General features: G+C 39.5%; 1 long non-coding RNA gene across 1 annotated transcript; it reads left to right on the forward strand.

Annotated features, from left to right (window-relative positions):
* The first annotated feature begins 6,452 nt into the window (after positions 1–6,452).
* On the forward strand, positions 6,453–9,528 carry LOC119083806. The gene is made up of 3 exons (XR_005088940.1): positions 6,453–6,467; positions 7,002–7,003; positions 9,258–9,528. It is a non-coding gene; the product is annotated as an uncharacterized LOC119083806 (long non-coding RNA).
* Positions 9,529–9,835: the final 307 nt, after the last annotated feature.

Raw genomic sequence — 9,835 nt, forward strand, 5'->3', positions numbered from 1 at the left:
GGTTGTAGTCAGAGAATAGAATATTTTCAAAGTACAAATCGCTAAAATTTTTCGCTCGCTCCGCTCACGATCATTAAATAACTTCAGATTTATAATATTTTTCGTTTCATTCTCTCAGCTATTGTATTGCCTGCCAATTAATTCCAGCTGCCTGGGCCCGCGATATCTGGCCCAGGCAGCTGGAATCAATTGGCAGGCACCACAATAGCTGAGAGAACAAACCGAAAAATATTATAAAATGGCCTTAATGAAGGAAACATTTGGAATGCGAGACTTTGGCTTTCGACGTTTTATAACATAATTCATGTTTGTCACGACAGTACTTGATCAAACTTAATTGAAAAATAAAATAAGTATTACATTCACCGGGAAATGAGAAAATTTTTTACCGGGAAATCAGAACTTTTTTATCGGGAAATCTAGCTAAATTTTAAGGATACCGGGAAATTCGGGAAATCTGATTTTGGATACCGGGAAAAAAACATTATTTGCACACACGTGGTTGAACCAATACAACCCATTTTCGAATTTGACCTGAGGATTTCAATACTTCGTCAAGTTTTTGAAAATCGGTTGAACTTTGCTCCAGCTATCGTGTTAACAAAGACCAGAAAAGGCTTCTTCGGAGAACTACTACCAGATGGTTGAACCGATGCCACCCATTTTCGAACTTGACCTGAGGACTTCAATACTTCGTCGATTAAAAAAAAGTTTTTGAAAATCGGTTGAGATTTACTCAAGTTAACGTGTTAACAAAGGGAACAAAATTTTAACATTTAACGTTTTTTCATCACATTTCCATACATTTTTAATCATAGTGAACGTGTTATGTACGGTGTATTTGTTTTTGTAAAACCCATGACTTACAGTCAAGGGAATAATCCAAACGAAATATTACCTGCATGTACCATTCAAATATTTCGCGCCATGGTTTTCCTCCAAATTATTTCGCAAATAAAAACAATTGAACCTGCAATCCAACCGCACCAGACAACAGTCGGTACAGAAAATTCGCCCATGTTGGATTCGTTGTTCGTTTGTTTCTTCTTCCGATGACCATTCCAAAGTCGTTTCACGGATTGTTCCTGATCTTCTCTGACCCATTTTTCGATCAGTCCTGCACCATTCAACCGATGACCTATGTCGCTTACATGCTCGGTATAGGGAAATTCCGGACCGACTCGATATGCCACCAGATGTCTACCAACAAACGTTTCACTCAACAAATGAAAAGCTTTCAGCGCCAATCGTCTTTGAACTTCCAAATAAACACTCGCATCTCTGATGTCCATGAAAAATGCGATGGAATTGTTGAATGCCTGAATATCGTTATGTAGTTGCGTCCCATTTTCATTACGAATCCGGTTATTCCATCCACCATAATTCGTCAGCCCTTCCAACAATTTAACTTTGTGATCGGAACTTCCTGTTCCATCGGCCAAAATTGCAATGGAGGACTCGTACAGATCTTTAAGTGTATCGATCTGCGGTTGGTACATTGGCGACGTAATGTAACTCTGGAATAGAGACACAATGCCGTTCATTACAATTAATCCTGCGAAGGTCAATGGTAAAATGACGAAGCCATCTGCCCGATTAAGATTTCCATATCTGATGCCTGCGTTATCGTTCATCAAGAGGTTTACCACATCGGCAACGCATTTGAAAAGAAAAATTTTCTTTTGCTGCAAATAGCCAGAAACGATCAGCAGAACCGATGACGTCACAATCACAATAAAAACGAAAACGAAAACAAACGTCCACGTTCCATTTTGTAGATAGGCCACAACATCCGAATACTGTTGCGCATGAGGAACAATCACGACTGTCGTTGACTGTCGGTGGGGATACGGATATTCTTGAAAGCTGCTCAGTGGAATCACCTCGCTATAATCCATTTTTCCGGCTGACTTCGACCTTGATGCATTAAAGACAGAAATGACGGCGTCCCAAAAGTTAGTGATGTAGGAAAGATTGTTCACTGTGACCAACCCCATAAATCCATTTTTCTGATGGTTCGGCACTTTGTCGGAAAAATAATCCCCAGGCGACTCACTGTCTGCCACTTTGATCAAGTCAAATGTTCCGAATGGATTGTATTTGTAGACGTTGAATGACGCATCACCCACGTCGGTCTCTAAGTGAAATGCGCAAAAAATGTGCACAATACCAGCATTCCAACTCCAACGGAATAATTGATCAACGATGTCCAGCGAAGTGATGCTGCCAGTGAAAAACACGCCAATTCTCACATTAATGGCAAGCGCTCGAACATCTTTAATCTGAGTCAATAATTGCGCGTCATTTTCAAATTTTAAACGCTCCACGACAACCACCAGAATTGGATTTTTGCTGACGACAACATCTAGTACTACTTGTTCCGTAACGTTACCACCACCGCTAGACGAATGGTCGTTAAATGTGTACACCGTTTGAGGAGTAAAGTTCACCAACGAGGTGTTGGAACGCGATGACGACATTCGAAACCAGCTGTTCAGATCGGTTTCGGAATCCACGAGAAAAATGTGATGATCAAAGTGGAAAAATTCATCCAGTCCATTGATTAGATCTAGACTGTCAGAAAGCTTCTGACAGCAAATCGTCGACGTCGAAAAGCTGATGCCTATTGTTAAGTATAGTTTCCACTTAAAAAGAGCACTCCGTTTAGCCTCCGTCTACATGACAGTTGTAAAATAGAACAAAGGAACTATCACGTAAACGAAGTAAAAAATTGAAATAAATTCAATTTCCACTCCGTTTGCGTGACAGTTCTTTTGTTCTATTTTACAACTGTCATGTAGACGGAGGCTAAACGGAGTGCTCTTTTTAAGTGGAAACTATACTTTATTACTATCATGGAATCCATGCCGTCTGTCGGTTAAATTAGTAAAACTTGAAAAACTGTCGACAATTAGTTTGTGAATGAATTAAATCTGTTGAACGAAGGCAACCATCTGACCTGCGGCCAGTGGTCAACACGTGTCATTAACGATTTATTGAAAATGAATAATTTAGCCAGCCCCGATTTACAAATCGAATTTAATGACGCAGGCTTGCGTAATTGAACGATATTCACTCACAGCACGCGATTCTTTCGATAATTACAAATCGTAAGGTAATCACGGACTGTGATTTGTGTTGTGCGTTTTAGATTTTTCAGTTCAGGTCATTGCTAGCCATGGAACACAATTCTAGCTGTTGATCCTTTGTTCTTGCCTTTGTTCCTCCATTCGTTATTCGCTAAATGTCTCGGTTCATCTTACGATTTACGTCCAGGGAACGAAGCAGGTAGCTGACGGAGTCATTTTGAATTTGCAGGGGACTTACTGGCCCTTTAGAGAGCGACGTAAATTGACAGCATTTTTTTGTTCTTATGTAGGGATGGGAGGCGTTCAAAATTATCGATAATATCAATCGAAAGAAATTATCGATAATTGATTAATCATATCGTTATCGATAATTTAATAATTATCGATAATTATCAAAATATCGAAATTCAATAATTATCAAAATATCGATATTTTGATATTTATCTGAAAATTCATGATAATATACCGATATATCGGAATATATCGATAAATATCGGATTTTCGGACCGAAATATCGATATATCGAATTATCGATATCTTGATAATTATCAAAATATCAATAATTATCGATTATCGATATTTTTTTGATAATTTTCGATAAAAAAAGTCGATAATTATCGATTATCGATAATTGATAATTATCGATAATCATTTTCATTATCGCCCATGCCTATTCTTATGTCAATTTTGACACTATACGTCGCCCACACGTCGCTCTCTAGGTGTGATTTGCTTTCCATTCGAATTCGGAACGACTAACAGTACAATTGGAAAATCAAACCTAGTTGAACAGTTAAATCACAAACCTCATTTCTGTTGTTGAGACTTCACGTCATTATTCATAATATGTACAAATCGAAAATTCATGTTCGACGAACATTGTTCGTTGAGTCTATTAGTAACAGTGCTTTCTGCAGTTTCAATTTGTATACACGTTCAATTAACGCTATGGATTCTACAAACTTTCGTCCAATCAACCAAGGTTCTGAAAGAACAGGTTAAGACACTTACGAAGGCGTGTGCAACACATATTTTGACCATTTAGACGGGATTTATTAGACACACTCATTCCAGATTGTATGAAAAGAAAACTTGAAGAAAAAAACTATTTTTATCAAGTTGACATTTCACACAATCTGCAATGAGTGTGTTTAACAAAACCCGTCAATATTTGTGTTTATTTGGTCGGAGGTAATGGCCATGGTATTATATGGGCCGAGGTAATGTCATAGTCATATATGACCGAATCAGAAGTGCAATGGCACGAAAGATCCCTACAAAGGCCATCTCTTACTCTATTAAAAGCAAAGAAATGCTTAGAAACCTGGGCCATCTGTTGTGGAATAACAAAAATATTTTGTGCACCGGACAACTGAAATACGATATATTTTGCCATGATTTTTCGTTGAGAAATGTCAGTTTTTCCCGAACGATATATCGTGCGGGAAAAAACTTCATTTCCTCACGATTTATTGTGCGAGAAGGGAATTACATGAATTTTTCCATGACTATACGATTGATCAAATTTAACCTGGTATGTTTTCAAGTAAATTGATGTGTTTTGTCAATTTCAGTTGTCCTGTTCCTGTGTACAGAACGTTGTTCGTACCTCGACAGGAAATGAATCGTCATTGCCTGGATTGGTACGAATAATACTATTGTGAAACACACATAACTCATAGTCAACCCAGGCATGAGCGCCGCCGCCGGCCATTTTTGAGCAAGCCGTGCCGCAGCCGAGCCGGTGCCAAAAACACGGCTCAAGCCGGCTTGAAACGGCTGGAAAATGAAATAAAGATTTCGAAAGGTGAATGGGTGAAATAATTTTGAAAACCGAGATTCCTGTTGATCCTAAGCAGCTCAAGTACTTTTTGAATTTTTTTTTTCAAAATTAAGAAAATTTTGAAAATTTTCTTGAATTTTCATGAATTTTCCAGAATGGTATATTACGTCCTCGCTTCTAAGTTTGTGTTTTTGGCAAGTATGACCTTTGCGGAACGAGCCGAAGGCGCACAATCAGTTAATTCACAAATTTGAGAAAACTTTATCGATCTTTGCGAATTTTCTCGATTTTTTTTCTTTTCAATTTTTACTTGATTTTCGTGAGCTTTCGATTTCTTAATTTTCTTAATGAGTTAAATGAGTGTACCGGAGCATGATTTTCCATTTAGTTCAAGTTTTGAGGCAATAAAACTTGACGTGTTAGTGAACCTTAGACTTAGAGACTTGCTTGTAACAAGGCCAGTTCCACTTGCACTTTGAACAACCTAATCTACCTACATTTTCGCTTTCCGTACAATTTCATTTTCATGCTTACTAGTTCATTTTCCATGAATTTATCTAAACGTTTTTATTTTTAAAAAAAGTTAAAAGGAACCTCCAGCCGACTTTTTCGCCGCCGCCGAGAATTTTTTTTTCGGCTAGCCGCCGCCGAGGTTTTTCCTTCGGCGCTCATGCCTGAGTCAACCATTTTTAAACGCGTCTGAATGTCATTACCTCCGCCCATATGATTAAATATTCGATTCAACAAAGCCGCAACAAAGTTTCTGGCGAAACAAAAATTGGAAAAAATATTCATTGCAGCATGTTGGAAGCTTCTTTTTTGTTTTTCCTTCGCAACATAGCCTTCAGACGCAATAGCAGACCCCAGGTTACGAATAAAATACTTTAAGGGTAGTAGGAGCAAAGGGGGGAAATCAAAAACTTCTTGTACTACAAACGTTCCTCAGTCCTACGGAAAAAATCAAATTATTTAGTGTGTACGGACTTGCGTCACTATCCTTCACTAACGTAATGCCATGATATGGTTTCTTCCAAGCAACGGTTAAGCCGAACAAAATGAACCGAACACGAACCAATGTCATCCATAGAACCATAACCACACACAACTTATTTTCTTTGTTATTTTGACATTTGCATTGTTAATAGTGTTGAGACTATGACTCTATAGATGCCGCATAAAACCAAGAAAACCAAAACACAATGACGGTTTGGCATTTCATTTCACATTGGTAGAAATCTATAAGCGAATCGGATCTTCTATGGTACGAAAGTTGGATACAAGCGCCATCTCTCCCTTTCTAGCACATCAAAAAGCCTCCAAATTTTCAAACATTTATGCGTTTTTATTCACACCAAGAAATCATGACTCTTTTCGAAAGAAATGCAAGGCCAACTTTGTGGGTAATGACGGAGATATTGCAGCAGATGGCCTCCGAATATTTCTTATGTTTATGCTAGGAGAAGAACTGTGAACAGAACTGCATCCATAAAGAACTAATTTTAATACAAGGAAGAGGGAGCGCAAGGCCTACTATGCTAGTGGTGATATCAGTCAAAGTACAAAAGTCTCGCATTTCTTTTTCAATCTGTTCTTCTGTATATCCATTTCTCCCTCGATAGTTAATTAAATCGTCCGTAAACGATGATCGGGAACCCATTGTCATTTACCGCTAGATTAATTTCATTTCACAAACTCAACGACACTCGTTCCCATTCTCCATATTTTTGTTAATCGATTCAATGAACCGTAAACACCAAACACTCAATGACACCAAGTAATGTGAACGGCTCTCTTGGGCTTTAATCACTGGACAATTTGAATGATTTATTGGTCATCAAGTTCGTTACGTTCATAAAAAATCGTCGTTTTCACCTACTTCTCCGTACCGCTCTGTCCGACATTTTTAATACAAACTGTTATGGCGGGGAAACATTTCGAAGGGGAGGTTGATTTGAACAAAGAACTTGCGGGAACTGTTAAAACACTTGAAACATTCCCCCGCCATAACAGTCTGTTCTTTGAATTCCTATTCGGTAGCCCCTCTTTAGATAAAGACGAAACGTCTTTTATGAATGACACCTTCACAAGACACATGTTACAACGCATGCAACGTCATTCATACACAACAGTCGTTTTGGAAGTGACACAACTCACCGTAGTCTACGAGTTTCAGTATCAGAAAAATGATACTAGCAACGACCGTTCTGTCGGGGATGCTTGCGTGTTATCAGCATTCCGATGGTGTACGTCTTATCAATCGACTGAATGAATTTCATCATTTCGATCATCACATTTTCGTTACGGACTCTACAACCAAACTCAGCAGTTGGTATCCAGTGTCATCATCGAATTGCGACACCTCGTTAGTCACTCCTCAAACGGTGTACACATTTAACGACCATTCGTCTAGCGGTGATAACGTTACGGAACAAGTAGTACTAGATGTTGTCGTCAGCAAAAATCCAATTTTGGTGGTTGTCGTGGAGCGTTTAAAATTTGAAAATGACGCGCAATTATTGACTCAGATTAAAGAAGTTCGAGCGCTTTCCATTAATATGAGAATTGGCGTGTTCTTCACTGGCAGCATCACTTCGCTGGACATCGTTGAGCAATTATTCCGTTGGAGTTGGAATGCTGGCATTGTGCACATTTTTTGCGCATTTCACTTAGAGACCGACGTGGGTGATGCGTCATTCAACGTCTACAAATACAATCCATTCGGAACATTTGACTTGATCAAAGTGGCAGACAGTGAGTCGCCTGGGGATTATTTTACCGACAAAGTGCCCAACTATCGTAAGCACCCACTTCGTTCTGAACTGATTAAAGATTATCCGCTCAGTAAATTCGCGACAAATTTTTGGAACATTGTCCTTGACATTTTTAATGCAACAATGATGAAGATTTACATTGACAATGATGAATTCGGGCAAGCCGAACGTACAAACCGTACAGACAGGGATGTGTGTCTTATCGAGTTAGTAGTAACGGACGATGCCCAAGAAATGAACAATAATCAACGGTTTATGTACCCACATCACCAGTCTAAGCTATTATTAGTAGTACCTCACGCCCAGCCGTACTCTGATTTCGTGGCATATTTACAAAATGGAACGTGGGGGCAACTCTTCATTTTCGCTTTTATTCTGATTGCGACGTCATCACTTCTACTCACCGCTTCTGGCTATTTGCAGAAAAGGAAACTTTTGTTGTTCGAATGTGTTGTGGACGTCGTCAATCTCCTGATGAACGACAACGCAACTATCAGATATGGACATCTTAATCGGGCAGACGGCTTTGTAATTGTACCGTTGACCTTTGTCGGATTAATTGTTATGAACGGCATAGTTTCGCTCTTCAAGAGCTACCTGTCGTCGCCAATTTACCAGCTGCAGATCAACTCACTTCACGGTCTGTACATGTCCTCCATTCCCATTGTGGCAAATGTGAACGAATATGAAAATATAACCCTCGAAATGTTGGAAGACATTACGCAGTATGGCGATTGGAAGCATAAATACAATTGGGTAAACACGGAACGATTAGTGACTGAAATAGACACATTCAACAATTCCATTGCCTTCTTCATGTACGACGACGAGATAGAAAAATATTTAGAAGTACAGAAACGGTTGGCCTTGAAGGCGTATCATTTGTTAAGCGACACGTTTTTCGCAAGGCACCTGATAGCGTTTGAAGTCAGCTCGGAGTATCCATTCTCCGAGTACATCAACCACATAATTCATCGTTTCGGTGGTGCAGGACTGATCGACAAGTGGATCAGAGAAGACAGACAGCTATTGATGAAAAACGTGTGAGAAAAAAATCTGCAGCATCAGCAGAGGATCAGCAAACAATCAGACCTGGGTACATTTTCTATTCCAACTGTGGTTTGGTGTGGCTGGATTGCCAGCTCAATTCTTTTTATTTGCGAAATAATTTGGAACAGAATCGAGTGCCGTAAGCCCAATATTGGTGAACAAAACTTTCGCCACCGGCCAAACATTTTTTAAAAGTTTTTAAAGTCATGTTCACATGGAAGCACAATCGGTTGGGAGTAGCAAGAAAAAACGTTTTGGTGCAATATCTTCTGATCATACGGTTTGGAGACGACGTTTCCAAGACTTTAACCGGCGATACAGAACAAACTACCCACGAAGACAACTGCTTCTTGACAATGGGCCAAGAGGAATGTCTGTTCAGTGGGTCAGCTCATTGACATCATACGGGCTCATTGACGTACTAACGAATCCATTATCAACGGAATCCGCACGAAATTCCGGTAGTTATGTGGCATGAAATGAACTAAATGTGAAGGGTACTAGGGGTATGGGGTAGTCATATACATTACAATTACAATGTTTGTGATTTTATTATGAATTCAGTTCTTCTTCTTCTTCTATCCACTGCTGGACGTAGGCCTCCCCAATTCTTTTCCATTCCGAACGATCCGTTGCCGCTTGGTGCCAATTTGTGCCTGGAATTCTTTCTATACCATTATTCCATCTCTCTGTTGGTCTACCTCTAGGTCGTGTTTTAGGTGGTCTCCAGTTCATGATCTTTTGGTCCAACATTCGTCCGTCCTTCTTGCAATATGTCCCGCCCAGCTCCACTTTAAAGTTGATATTCTTTCCATGACATCAACGACTTTTGTTTGTTGTCGAATCCATTGATTTGTCATTCTGTCTCTGAGCATACTCCGTTCCGTGGCTCTTTGTGACCACTCCTAATTCATTTTCGTTAGCGTTAACGTTTCCGCTCCTTATGTGAGCACGAGAAGGACACAGGCACCGAACACTCTACGTTTCAGACTATTGATCATTTTGCTTTTGAAAATTAGCTTGAGTTTTTCGAACGCTGCCCATACAAGACCAATTCTGCATTTTGGTTGTCCAGACCCAACTTCAATTTGTAACCTAGGTACACGTAACTGTCGACTCGTTCAATGACAGTATCACCGATT

This window comes from Bradysia coprophila, unplaced genomic scaffold, assembly GCF_014529535.1.
Source record: "Bradysia coprophila strain Holo2 unplaced genomic scaffold, BU_Bcop_v1 contig_70, whole genome shotgun sequence".
In the NCBI taxonomy this organism is placed as follows: Eukaryota; Metazoa; Arthropoda; class Insecta; order Diptera; family Sciaridae; genus Bradysia; species Bradysia coprophila.